Below are 15,410 nucleotides of genomic sequence, written 5' to 3'. Positions count from 1 at the left end.
GCCTCGTTATTGGGTTGCCATGGCAACACTTTCCCGGGTACCTCACATTTGACTTATGTAGACAGAGCAGAACGAAAAAGTGTCGAAATCTCGTTTATAACAGAAAGAAAAAAAACAAAGCAGAGAGCTACTGATGCCTGCGTAACTAAGTGCCACTGTGCTGGTGATGGTACTTTACGGCTTCCTTGTTATCTGTGAACGCTTTTGGCTCCGTGCCGCCGTGATCGTTATCAAATAAGCCATGCCACATGCTAAGTGTATCGGTTTCAGTGGTGTACACAACATAACGAGATAACAATGTGAACAATGTTCCAGTAAAGATAAATCTTTTGATAGCAGTATGTGTGTGTGTGTGTGTGTGTGTGTGTGGGTGTGTGTGTGTGTTTAATACTGCACACCGGAGTGCTCTTTTACAGAAGAAGAGTGAGAGTATGCGCATGTGTTCGAGTGGAGAGGAGTGGGAGGTAGTGTGTGTGTGTGTGTGTGTGTGTGTGTGTGTGTGTGTGTGTGTGTGTGTGTGCACTTTTTCATTCTCAATGTAAATCTGCTATCAAGCTGCAAGCTGAAGCTGATGTGTGTGGGTGGAAACGGCTCCCAGCTTACTCCTTTACAGAAAGGGGGGGAGTGTTTGAGAGAGAGAGAGAGAGAGAGAGAGAGAGAGAGAGAGAGAGAGAGAGGGAAAGAGAGAAAGAGAGAGAAAGAGAGAGAGAGAGAGAGAGTAAGAGAGAGAGGGAGGGAGGGGGGGAGAGAGGGGGAGTGTGTGTGTGTGTGTGTGTGAGAGAGAGAGAGAGAGAGAGAGAGAGAGAGAGAGAGAGAGAGAAGAATTGTAGGTTGGTGGATTAAAGAGAAAGGAAGATGGAGTGTTGTGGGTTTGTTCTAAGATTCATTACACGTCTGTGTGGTGTGTGTGTGTGTGTGTGTGTGTGTGTGTGTGTGTGTGTGTGTGTGTGTGTGTGGTGTGTGTGTGTGTGTGTGTGTGTGTGTGTGTGTGGTGTGTGTGTGTGTGTGTGTGTGTGTGTGTGTGTGTGTGGTGCTCGGCATGTGCTGTGTAATTAGGATAATCTGGAAAATGAAAATTTTGATTAAAACAAGTTCCATCCCTTTTCTCAGGTTTAGCTTTAAACTATCAGGATCAGCACCAAAGCTTCTTCACATGAACTCTACTGGATCTCTTCATTGTACCAAATCTAGGAGATATGCAACAATTAGCAACACTCAAACCGTCCAAGCATCATATTCAACATAAGTTAGGATTAAAACATTGTGTAATATTTATTTTATATAAAAGAAGCAGTGTTAGTTTTTTTCCCCCAACAGCACATGTGCTTTATTCCCATTACACCACAAAGTTTATTCATTTCATTTATTTACATTTACCTTTGAGATTATTTCTTATTCTTACTTCCATTATAGCAGCTAAAAAAAACATCATTCTTACACCAGGCAAAAAAATCTGCAATTACAGAAGAAGCCTTTATATCCCAGCTGAGGAGGCTGGGGTCAGAGCACGGGGCAGCTATGATAGAGTGCCCCTGGAGCGGGGTGAGTTAAGGGCCTTGTTCAGGGGCCAAACAGTGGCAGCTTCATTCCTGACCTTCTGATCAACAACAAATTAATAATGTGTTAGATTCCTACCTACAGCAGAAATCTTGCTGTTGAACGATATTTCCTCAGTCCTTACAAACGGTCCTTTCTGTCGTCCTTGAATCCTTCCCGCTGGACGGGAGAGCGGTTACGTCCCGCGAATCGCCGCTGGGAATTTTTACTCCGAGTGTTTGTAAGCGTTTGACTTCGTCTTTGACTCCGACACCGTTCGAGTTACATTCCTTCGGTACGCTTAACGCCGCGCTAGATCTCTTCGTCATGTTCGACCGCGATAACTTAGCGTTTGTGTCTGGTTTCTCTGGAGTGAATTTCGATGCTGTACGTTTGAAAAAGTCGAAATAAATAAGACGTGAGATGCTTAATAGACACTCGACGACACACCGTATTGTCACAGACGACAACGTGTTCCTTCTCGTCGATGGCTACCTCAGGAACTTTCTAGCTATAATTAACTCATGTGCTAAATCCTTAACGTGTAAACTACTGTATCTATTAAAAAATCCCGCTCTTCGAACTGTAAATAAAGCAGCTAAACTTCTCACTGAAACTGACTTTAAAAGTAATTTAATTTTCTAAGTACATAAACTTTACATATTCAGTAAGGCTCAGGCTGATTCTACATGTAGAAAAAAAGTACATAGGGTTAGGTAACGTATGCTAATTACTTTGAAAGTATGCTAACATCATAAGTGTACAAGTTTTAACAATTACATTAGAGTTTAAGTCAATGCTAACTACGTAAGAGCGTAAGAGTACGTAAGAGTATACACTAAAGGCAATCGTATGCTTACTACACAGGAATATAAGTGTATGCTAACAACATAAGTGTAACCTTACGCTAACTAAAGAAGAGTATGCTAAGTAACTATGAGTGTAAGTGTACGCTAAAAGTATGCCAAGTGCAAACAGACGTGATATTATGCTAACACCACGAGAATGTGAGAGTATGCTAACTACATACAATTGTAGGAGTATACTAAAGGCAATTGTATGCTAACTACACATGAATGTATGAAGAGTATGCTAACCACTTAACTTCGCTTAAGTGCTATAGGTTCAGGTGATAGCTTAACATTATAGAAAATGCAAGCCAGTAAGTGTGTCATATAAAAACAAAGATATTATTTCTGCTAGTTATTCCAGAACGTTCATGTTAGCTGAAATTTTAGCGGAAATGCGGATCCTCCGTATCCCATCATCTTCGGCTTCTCTCGTGCTCGACAATGCCCTTCTTTCCCGCCCGTTAGCCCTCCGGTAGCCGTCGAGCTCCGCCGCATCCCTACATCTGAAATTATGACCAAATTCTCGCATGGTTAAGCTTCAAATCTGTTCGACGTATTTCTATTTTAAGTCTGTCTTAACATTAACTCAGGTTTTCACAACAGTTTTGTAATTTTATCCAGTTAAAAACAAAGATTAGCTTTACAGAAAACAGGTTAGCTTTAAGCTAACGCCGCCTTCACGCGAGTTGAGCGTGAGTGGTTTAAAGGAGCGTTATTGTTTAGATCAGATAAACACAAACACACATTAACACTCGAATGTGAAATACGGAAATAATAACCTAGCGATACTAGCGATTTCGCTAACGTGTCGTTTACGTGAACGACATAAAAAGGCTTAGCGAAAAACCGGGTTAGACAAAATTTTCTAGAATATCGACATTTCACTCAAAACTGTAGGAAAATGACTACAAAACTTATTTGCATGGTCGATGATGCAATGCAATTATAGTTAGCATCGATCGCTAACCGGACTTCTACGACTTTCAGCATTGTTGTGAAACGTCAGCTTTACGTCACTCGTCTGAAGTCTCCCAGAGATCGACAGAAACCTACGTATCGTATCGTAGATGTGGATTAATTTATTTTAAAACAGTAACCCTGTAATGATTCGTCACTAGCCATTATTAGTTAATCTGTTAGTACGTTACAAAGACGGTTAGACGAGAAAAAAGGAGCGAAGACGTGAAGACGGCGTTAAAACTTGAGCCGTTGTGCGCGCTTCTGTGTAGATGTCAGTCAGAGGGGTACAGTAGAGAGGGTCCGAGCGGAGCGCGAGCCGATCCGAGGAATGAGAAAGGGGCAAAAAAATCCCACCGGAGGACGTCGCTCTGGTTCTCACGACTCTCTCGTGCGATAAAAGAAGAGTAACGCAGAAGCAGACGAGTGCAGGGAGAACAAACCCAGCGTCCTTCCAAATCTGGCGTCGAGAGAGAGAGAGCGATAGAGAGAGAGAGAGAGAGATAGAAAGCGTTCCGTCCTCACGAGACTGTGGTTGCGAGTGCGCGAGGCTGCGGCTCCTTCACGCCTTCACGCGCAGCACGGAATAATAAACGGCAGCGAGCGTTTCCCGGTTAGTGTCGAGGCTCGGATTGTTCAGGTATGCACGGAAAGTCGTTTTTCCTCTCGCTCTCCGTGAGAGAAAGAGAGAGAGACAGAGAGAGAGAGAGAGAGAGAGAGAGAGAGAGAGAGGAGAGGGGCAGTGGGTGGGTGGGGAGAAGGGATGGAGGGATGGAGGGGACCTGAGATGAAGCCTGAGGTCTCTCTCTCTCTCTCTCTCTCTCTCTCTCTCTCTCTCTCTCTTTCCCAGTCTCTCTCCCCCTCTTACATTTCTCTCGGTTTCTCTCCATCTCTCTGTCTATGACTTTCTCTTTTTTTGTCTGTCCGTCTTTCTCCGTATGCCTCTCTAGCTGTTGTCTCTCTCTTTTCTTCCTTCTCTCTCCTTCTGCCACTTTATCTCACTTCTTCTCTCTCTCTCTCTCTCTCTCTCTCTCTCTCTCTCACATCCGATCTCTCTTTCAATGCAATTCAATTAAATTCTAACGCTTCCTTTCTCTGTTTCTTTCTTGATCTCTGTAGTTTACACACACACACACACACACACACACACACACACACACACACACACACACACACACACAAAAGAATGTCATACAATCCCTTTGTGAAAATGCTTGCAGGCATTTGAAAAAGAGGTTCACAGAGGCAGGTTATGTGTGGGAGGAATGAGAGTAACAACACAATCGCCTGCACACACACACACACACACACACACACACACACACACACACACACACTCACAAACTGACAACTCAGTGCTTTCCTATGCATTTGCTTTTCCAACTCACAACATGACCGTCTCGTTTCAGCTCGTTCTCCACAAAAAGCTCCGCCGCAGCAGTGGGCCAAACAAACAGCCCTTAAACTCAACGCCTACTTTCTCTAAACCCTTTCATGGTTTCAGTTTAATCAGAGCACTAATGAAAGCTCTCGTGTTTAAGCGTCCGGCATGTTGGAGGGACCTCGGGTCGCCATGACAACCGCAAAGCCACGTCCGCACGGAGGAGACGAGCCGGCGGATCGGACAGATCCTGAAACGCATGCGGTGATGAAAGAACCGTGTCCACGCTGCAACACTTCCTGTTATCTGCTCGATCTGATTTCCCTCTCGGGGTTTGTTCACGTCTCGTGTTCTGTAGGTGTTTGTTAGGCGATGCTCATCTAAATACAGTAGGTTCTGCTTCACAGATCTGTGGAATATCAAGATGGTTCACGCAAAATCGTTTGTAAGCAGCGAGAACTCCGGTAGCTTCAAACAGCAAGTGACCTGATAAAACTTCATCACATTAGAGCGCTGAGTTTGGGGACTTTACACACGGCGGAAACACGGGACCAGGAACCCGAGACCTCCTGTAGGACGCCGTCTGAGTCTGGATGTCACTGCACCGGATGACAATGATGACATTAGTCATTAGTTTCCCCACACACTCACACACACACACACACACGTAGGAGGAGAGGGAGGAGAAGGTTGTGGAACACAGGAGAGCTGAGGTGAAGAGAACCTAGCGGACGTGTACTAGCACAGAGTTGATGGATATGGTGGATCTGTACCGGAGTGTGTGACCTGAGAGCGCGGCGTGAGCACGAAGGCTGCTTTCACACGTGTACAGTAGTGTTTAGTCCACTTTAATCAACCCCTGGTGATGCTTCCTCTCAGGTGCAGCCTGTAGGTGGAAGCAGTCGGATAAAAAATGGCTAACGCGGCGAGAAAGCGACCGGATCCTGACCTTAATTAAATACAGGAAGTGAAGAAAACTGGGTGTGGTTTTGGTTGCTGTGGATCTGAAGTGACTGAGAGAAAGAGAAATACGTGACAGCTGCGATCCACAAAATTAGTCATTTACTCGATCTCATCTTTAATCTAATCTTCTCCACGCTCATGACGCGGTGGAATTACACAACGCATTAAAAGGGGAAAAAAAGATTTCCAGATGTGCAATAAGAGTCATTTTGCTTCCTCCAGTCACTATCATTCTCTCGCTCCTCCACTTTGACTCTTCCTCTCTCCCTCTTTCTCTGCGTCTGCTCTGTAATTATTTCCATGGTTACCGTTAGAGACGTGGGCCGAGCTAGTGTACGAATGTGTCGTTCCTCTTTCCTCTCTCCTTCCTCTTTGCTGTCGCTTTCTGTCTGAGTCTGACTGCACTCGTTAGCATACAATTATTCACCCACATGTGAGAGAAAGAGAGAGAGAAAAAGAGAGAGAGAGAGAGAGAGAGAGAGAGGTCCAAAGGACAACTTTTTTTCTTCCTCCCACTCTGGACGAAAACGGTTACTTTCGCACAAAGTCTAGGTAACAGCCGATCACGTACTTTAAAGGAAGATGTGCGTCAGCTAAACGTGCCGACGTTAGTAATTAATGAAACGTATGCAAATGAGGTTGTTAATTGGTGACACCCACGCTCTCGCTCGTGATTAAACATCATTAGTGTGTTTGTGTGAAGTACGGATTCTCTCTGTGCAGAATGAAAATGCTCGGCGTTTAGGGGAATCAAAACACAGACCTCTCCTTCATCTTCGTCCTTCATCTTCATCCTCGCTTCAGATCCACGTCAGTAATATAAGGCGTACAATGCGTTTATTCGGATAGTGTACGAACGTCGCGGGTTCGACGATGACATCGCGGCACAAAGGCGCTCGTGCCGCACTTTTTATCCGTTTATAGTAACATTTAATATGCTTTTCCGGCTGAACCACCTGAAAACGTCACATCCGCAAACTGAAATGTTTATCGAGAAATCGAAGCCTTCTGGTCCTGTAGTATTCAGCTACATACTGTAGGCAGAGGGGTGAAGGGTGTAAAGCAGGATGACTGGTGTATAATTATTATTATTATTATTATTATTATTATTATTATTATTATTATTATTATTATTGTATCTTCTTGGAAATATCTGAATACCTTACTGTACATAGCTATTGAAGCGCATTACTAAATAAAAAAATTAAGATCTTTAAATTAAATGGCGATGGGGGGCACGGTGGCTTAGCGGTTAGCACGTTCGCCTCACACCTCCAGGGTTGGGGGTTCGATACCCACCTCCACCTTGTGTGTGTGGAGTTTGCATGTTCTCCCCGTGCCTCGGGGGTTTCCTCCGGGTACTCCGGTTTCCTCCCCCGGTCCAAAGACATGCATGGTAGGTTGATTGGCAGCTCTGGAAAATTGTCGTAGTGTGTGTGTGTGTGAATGAGAGTGTGTGTGCCCTGTGATGGGTTGGCACTCCGTCCAGGGTGTATCCTGCCTCGATGCCCGATGACGCCTGAGATAGGCACAGGCTCCCCGTGACCCGAGAGGTTCGGATAAGCGGTAGAAAATGAATGAATGAAATGAAACCCACTGTTCAAAAGTTTACACACACACACACACACACACACACACACACACACACACACACACACACACACACACACACACACACCCCAAACTCTGGTATCATGTGTCGTGTCTTGAGCATCAGTGAGCGTTATTGTAATAATTGTGTTCGAGTCCCACAGACTCCTCGGTAGAGCCGTAAACAGTTTAACGGATCAGAACAAACGACACACTCGTGAAGAAAGAATCACAAAACATAAACAGTCCACGATCATCCCATAAAGACCCACAGGATTAAGAAGCAAGGGGGTGTAAACTTTTGAACTTCAAGAGTTATTAATTAATTCAGTTATTATTGTGTCTTATAGATTGTAAACATCTCTTACAACAAGACTACATAAAAACATTTTTCAGGTTTTATTATTATGACCTCAACTGTACTGTAGTTCATACTGTAGCACCTAACACTGATAGAGCCCTGGAACAACCACACACACACACACACACACACACACACACACACACACACACACACACTCACACACACACTCACACACACTCGCGCATGAACGCTGGCACTGAGGCTTTTCTAAGAATGCTGTTAGATCTTAATGGAAATCATTTGGTACCGAGTCGCCTTTTCAACCGCCTGCGCATCAAACCTACAAGAATTCAATTCCACATCCAAACTTTGGCCTCAAGCATGAAATTGGATGAAATTAATATAACATGATGCTATCTGCATTACCGACTTCCATATAATGAGCACTGAGCTGAGAATATCTGCTACGGTTAAATAAAAAAACCCGAGCCGGTTAGTTAGTCAGGGACATTTTTGGCTTCCATGCGTTCGGTGTGGAGAGAAATACAGAATAGTTCGATTACACGACGGCCAATTAGAGCTAATTGTACTGTACAGGCTTCCGAGCCGATCGTGTGACAGAGTGCTGAACGATTCAGTGGTTCTGAACAAATCTTTTACGTGAACGAATCGTTCTCTTTCGTTTCCACGCACCGGCTCGTGTTTTTCGTCCGGGTAAAAACTTCCTCCGTGCGAATCCGCAGGTCGTCGACTGGACGCATCGCACCATACCGGACCAGACTCGGTCCCGATTCTGTACAGACCCGGAGTGACTCGTGATTCGGTACCGACTGAAGAATGTGTATGAATGATCTGTTCAGTTCTCACTCGTGTACGAAAAGTGTTGGCTCGTGTCAAAATTCAGTTGTGAGCAAGATCGACGATGGACTGCAGAAAACGGCGTGTAAACTGGATCAAGTGCTATTTTATAAGCTGTATGAATAGTGAGAAAGGAATTCGATTAAACTCTAATGTATTCGTTATCGTTCGATTTTTTTTCCTACCGGCTCCTCGTTCGTGCTTCATTCTATTAGTTGCTGATTTTATGTGATGTCATATTACACCATTTAGCAAAGAGAACTCAATTTCCTTCTTCAATCTGCCTCCGTTATGGCCGGATTCCCGCAGGTGTAAATGCGAGTGTTCGTGTTCGAAGACGCAGAGCAGGACGTTCCTGTAAAACCTGGTTTCAGACGCGTTCGACCGCTTTCTCACGAAACCCAGCGAGGACTCGGAGGGCGCGAGCTGCACTCGGGTGAATTTAATAATCCGAGCGCAGAAATTCGCCTCCGAGTCCACTTTCTTTATGTAATTACTGATGTAAGTTTCATAAAGTGCTGAAATCTTTCTGGGCTATTTTTAGCTCTCAGCTCAGCGTTTCAGAATGTAATTGCCTCAGCAGGCAGGGTGTGTGTGTGTGTGTGTGTGTGTGTGTGTGTGTGTGTGTGTGTGTCAGACACACGCGTACACCGGTGCTGGATCTGACTTCATCTGCATCCACATTTCTAACCTTGACCGACTTCGGCGTGTAGCTCGAGGCGACTGGAACGGATTTCTGCCCGAGTGCCAAGATGCCACCGGCTCGCATCTGACCTTTCTTCAGCAATGAGGAGCGCACATCATTACTTCTGACATTTACACACATTAACCCTGAGGGTGTCTGGGATGATGCTCGGACTCTTCGACCGATCGTCCGACTGTTTCAGCGTGTAAAGTGTCTACAGGTTACATCCCATAAGAGGAAGAGCGATTAGTGGATTAAACATCTGGATTGATAGAAAGTCATCCGAACGAACATCCGGTGATACACCAGGTCTTCTACCGCTTATCCGAACGTCTCGGGGAGCCTGTGCCTATCTCAGGCGTCATCGGGCATCGAGGCAGGATACACCCTGGACGGAGTGCCAACCCATCACAGGGCGCGCACACACACACAATCTCATTCACACACACACACACACTACGGACAATTTTGCATGTCTTTGGACCGGGGGAGGAAACCGGAGTACCCGGAGGAAACCCCTGAGGCACGGGGAGAACATGCAAACTCCACACACACAAGGCGGAGGTGGGAATCGAACCCCTGACCCTGGAGGTGTGAGGCGAACATGCTAACCGCTAAGCCACCCTGCACGCTTAAACAAACATCACATAAATTAGTTTTCTAATCAGTAATTAGTAAAGAGCGATGAACCATTTACACACATATACGTACAGGTGATGGTCAAACTTTTAGCCGGTCATGTTTTATTGAAACAGCCAGGAAACTCCGTAACCAGGAAGAGCGTCCAAAACCATCCTTCCATCCGTCCCTCAGTCACCACGTCATCTGATCATGTGAGCGATCCGCGATCAGCACCTCAGTGAAATCTCATCCCTAATTAAAACCTCTGTGATGTTTGACCGTGTTAAAGCCATCTATATGACACACACCTGCTCAGACGTGTATAAAAGAGGACCAGCATGCAGTGACGGTGTCGCCCCAGCGTGTGATTCTCCCCGTTTGAAGCCGCCTGACTCAGGAATTCATCACACTGCTAAGGAGTCTGAACGGCGTGTGGTGAGGCGTCTTAATGACGTTACAGACCGAAGACATAAAAGTGTCTCATACGTGTACAGATCTGACACACATTAACAGGTGTGATTGTGTACGACAGACAGACAGACAAGCAGGCAGATAGACAGACAGACAGGCAGACAAGCAGGCAGACAGACAGACAGATGGACAGACAGAAAGACAGATGGACAGACAGAGAGACAGATGGACAGACAGAGAGACAGACAGACAAATGGACAAACAGACAGACAGACAGACAGATGGACAGACAGACAGACAGACAGACAGACAGACAGATGGAGAGACAGACAGAGAGACAGACAGATGGACAGACAGACAGACAGATGGACAGACAGACAGACAGACAGAGAGACGGACAGATGGACAGACAGAGAGACAGACAGACAGATGGACAGACAGATGGACAGACAAACAGAGAGACAGACAGACAGATGGACAGACAGATGGACAGACAGACAGACAGATGGACAGACAGAGACAGACAGACAGACAGATGGACAAACAGACAGAGAGACAGATGGACAGACAGACAGAAAGACAGACAGAGAGACAGACAGACAGACAGACAGACAGACAGACAGACAGACAGACAGACAGATGGACAGACAGACAGAGATGGACAGACAGAGAGACAGACAGACGGACAGACAGACAGACAGACAGACAGACAGACAGATGGACAGACAGACAGACAGACAGACAGACAGACAGATGGACAGATGGACAGACAGACAGACAGACGGACAGACGGACAGACAGACAGACAGACAGACAGACAGACAGACAGACAGATGGACAGACAGACAGACAGACAGACAGACAGATGGACAGAGAGACAGACAGACAGACAGACAGAGAGACAGACAGACAGATGGACAGAGAGACAGACAGAAAGACAGACAGACAGACAGATGGACAGAGAGACAGACAGACAGATGGACAGACAGACAGACAGACAGACAGACAGACAGACAGACAGACAGATGGACAGACAGACAGACAGACAGACAGATGGACAGAGAGACAGACAGACAGACAGACAGACAGACAGACAGACAGACAGACAGACAGATGGACAGACAGACAGACAGCTGTGTAACGCAGCTCCTTTTCGCTATTTTGAGCGTTACTATGGATACGCAACCTGTAATGAATTACTTTTCTGATGCTGAGATTCAACAATGAAATAATAAATAAATAAAATAAAGTAAGCCATAAAAAGCAGTATGTAAAAAAAACCTGTAAAACAGGAAAAAGCACAAAAAACTTCCAGAAGCTTCCTGATAGCTCGAGTGTGGACATGAGGGCAAAAGGAGGGCACACAGGGAGCTGGGACTCTACAGTAGCACCTGGACCAAGCTGCTGCCAGAAAGGGGGGTGAAAAGGCGTGAAGATGAGGGAGCAGACGTGAGGATACACACCATCCAGTACACACACACACACACACACGTGAGGATACACACCATCCAGTACACACACACACACACGTGAGGATACACACCATCCAGTACACACACACACACACACACACACACACACACACACACACACACACGTGAGGATACACACCATCCAGTACACACACACACACACACACACACACACACACACACACGTGAGGATACACACCATCCAGAACACACACACACCACACACCACACACAACACGTGAGGATACACACACAAACCATTACACACACACACACACACACACACACACACACACACACACACACACACACACACACACACACACGTGAGGATACACACCAAACATTACACACACACACACACACACACACACACACACGTGAGGATACACACCATCCAGTACACACACCACACCACACACACGTGAGGATACACACCATCCAGTACACCACACACACAACACCACACACACACACCACACACACACGTGAGGATACACACCATCCAGTACACACACACACACACACACACACACGTGAGGATACACACCATCCAGTACACACACACACACACACCACAACACACAACACACACACACGTGAGGATACACACCATCCAGTACACAAAAAACGTGAGGATACACACCATACACGGTGAGGATACACACCATCCAGTACCACACACACACACAACACACACACACCCACACGTGAGGATACACAACCATCCAGTACACACACACACACACACACACACACACGTGAGGATACACACCATCCAGTACACACACACACACACACACACACACACACACACACACACACCACACAACACACACGTGAGGATACACACCATCCAGTACACACACACACACACACACGGAAGGATACACACCATCCAGTACACACACACACACACACACACACACACACACACACACACACACGTGAGGATACACACCATCCAGTACACACACACACACACACACACACACACACACACACACACACACACACACACACGTGAGGATACACACCATCCAGAACACACACACACACACACACACACACGAGAGGATACACACCATCCAGTACACACACACACACACACACACACACACACACACACACACACACACACACACACACGTGAGGATACACACCATCCAGTACACACACACACACACACACACACACGTGAGGATACACACCATCCAGTACACACACACACACACACACACACACACACGTGAGGATACACACCATCCAGTACACACACACACACACACACACACACACACACACACACGTGAGGATACACACCATCCAGTACACACACACACACACACACGTGAGGATACACACCATCCAGTACACACACACACACACACACACACACACACACACACACACACACGTGAGGATACACACCATCCAGTACACACACACACACACACACACGTGAGGATACACACCATCCAGTACACACACACACACACACACACACACACACACACACGTGAGGATACACACCATCCAGTACACACACACACACACACACACACATGAGGATACACACCATCCAGTACACACACACACAAACACACACACACGTGAGGATACACACCATCCAGTACACACACACACACACACAAGGTTAGACACCATCCAGTACACACAAAAATGCACACACGAGGATATACACCATCATGTAAACACACACACGTGAGGATACACACCATTCAGTACACACACACACACACACACACACACACGTGAGGATAAACACCATTCAGTACACACACACACACACGTGAAGATACACACCATCATGTAAACGCACACGTGAGGTTACACACCATCGTGTGTGTGTGTGTGTGTGTGTGTGTGTGTGTGTGTGTGTGTGTGTGTGTGTGTGTGAGCGTCTCAGTCACTCTATTGTGCAGGCTGCTGTCTTGCTCCACTAATTGAACATTTGCAGGCAGCGCAGCTTCTCTCTCCCTCCGGCACACGTCCTCTCTGAGACGATGCGGATAGGATCGGAATTTCTCTCACGCCGGCGATACACCATGAACAGTGCTGTTACAAATGAACTGTGGGAGATTTAAACATAAAGACGAGCCCAGACCCCTCGTACACTGTCAGGGCCGTCTCTCAGTCTCTCAGTCTCTCAGTCTCTCAGTCTCTCAGTCTCTCAGTCTTCACAGTATCGGGTAGAATCTTTCAAATTGTTCAAATGATTCGATTGGAAATTGATTCACTGTGAAGATCAATTGATTCTTAAAAATGATCTGATTCAAATTTGGTTTCATGTGGTCACGAATCGAGCCTCGATGTATTCCGTTTACAGGTTACGATATTTTTTTCTAGCTTAAGCTTTATAAAACAACATGACGATCATTTCCATCCCCTAAACGCACTTTTTTAACTCTTATTCATAAATAAATTCTGAGTAGATTCAGGATTCACAATCTGTATAAATGAACCATATTCTCATACAAAACATCACAAAATGTATTTTCTGTCACGAGACACGACAAGTTCGGTTCTCTGGACCAATCCCAGGCTCCAAAGCTGTTTTTATTCTCCACCAAATGTTCTGAACTCTCAGAGCAACGTTTCCCAGCCATGGAAAAAGCCCTGAAGTGTGAAACGACCCGAGAGTGTAGATTTTCAGCTTGTGTAGCCAAAAGGTAAGTGGAATAAAACTGTTTCTGCTTCACCCTGCGTGTCTGAGCTCGAGGTTAGTCAGCCGGTGCTAATGTTTGCACCCAAAAAAGACCTGTGATGAATTTAACGAACCATCGATGGGAAGAAAAATTAGCCATGAAGGTCTGCAAAGTAAACAATGAAACCGGTGAAGAAGAATTGTAGAATATTTCAGTTCGGTTTGGAGGAAGATTAAGCGGAGCGAGTGAGAACTGCTGGGATCTTGATGGTGGTACATGGCAGATTAAAGCTGCAGGAGTCAGAGTGTGTGTGAGTGTGTGTGTGTGTGTGTGTGTGTGTGTGTGTGTGTGTGTGTGTGTGTGTGTGGTGCTGTGAGTCAGAGCATCAGATCTGTGCTGCCTGCTTCACACACACACACACACACACACACACACACACACACACACACACACACACACACACACACCACTCAGCTCCGAGCTGATGACGGCCCACACACACGAACGTTCTCCGGCCTGTCCATCATTCTCACAACTCACAGGTTTGATAACACGTCTCGTCTCAGAGGTCACCAAGGAACAGGCTCTAACACACACACACACACACACACACACACACACACACACACACACACACACACACACACACACACACACACACACACACTCTTAACTCTGACTTTATTGTCCGTCGCTCCTCAGCACTCTGTCTAAGTGAAGATGAAGACAGCTTTTACCCGGAGAAACTTTCCGAAAGAACATCAGCATTTAAAAGGTACCAATTTCTGTCTGCAACAAATCACAAGTCAATTCCTCTCACGCCAACTCACCTTAGCGGAAAGGATCTTTATATATTTATTTATTTATTTTCACACCATATGTGTGGAGTCTGATTTACTGAAACCCACCATCACAAGAGCTTTACAGAAGATCATGAAGTCTGTGTGAGGGCGAGAACTGTGTATGAGCACGTAGACAACAATGACACATGCTGGAGTGGGAGAGAGAGAGAGAGAGAGAGAGAGAGAGAGAGAGAGAGAGAGAGAGAGAAAAGAGACAGTGAGAGAGAGAAAGAGAGAGAGAGAGTAGAGAGAGAGAAAGAGTAAAGAGAG

At 45.9% G+C, this 15,410-nt stretch overlaps 1 protein-coding gene across 11 annotated transcripts in view; it reads right to left on the bottom strand.

The window, feature by feature from the left end:
- syngap1b (synaptic Ras GTPase activating protein 1b) overlaps nt 1-15,410 on the bottom strand; it is a 91,671-nt gene that overhangs the window by 45,365 nt on the left and 30,896 nt on the right. Inside the window, exon 1 of one of the 11 annotated variants that reach the window (XM_047808711.1) lies at nt 1,636-4,046. The exons of 9 other annotated variants lie outside the window; for them this stretch is intronic. The gene's annotated coding sequence lies outside the window, so the exon portion shown is untranslated. Of the gene's footprint in view, nt 1-1,635; nt 4,047-15,410 lie in introns of those variants that run through there. One more of the 11 variants, XM_047808712.1, reaches the window with a different exon arrangement.

This window comes from Tachysurus fulvidraco, chromosome 25 (assembly GCF_022655615.1).
Source record: "Tachysurus fulvidraco isolate hzauxx_2018 chromosome 25, HZAU_PFXX_2.0, whole genome shotgun sequence".
Lineage (NCBI taxonomy): Eukaryota > Metazoa > Chordata > Actinopteri > Siluriformes > Bagridae > Tachysurus > Tachysurus fulvidraco.
Note: the sequence above shows the minus strand (reverse complement) of the source record. Positions and strands in the feature narration are given on the sequence as shown.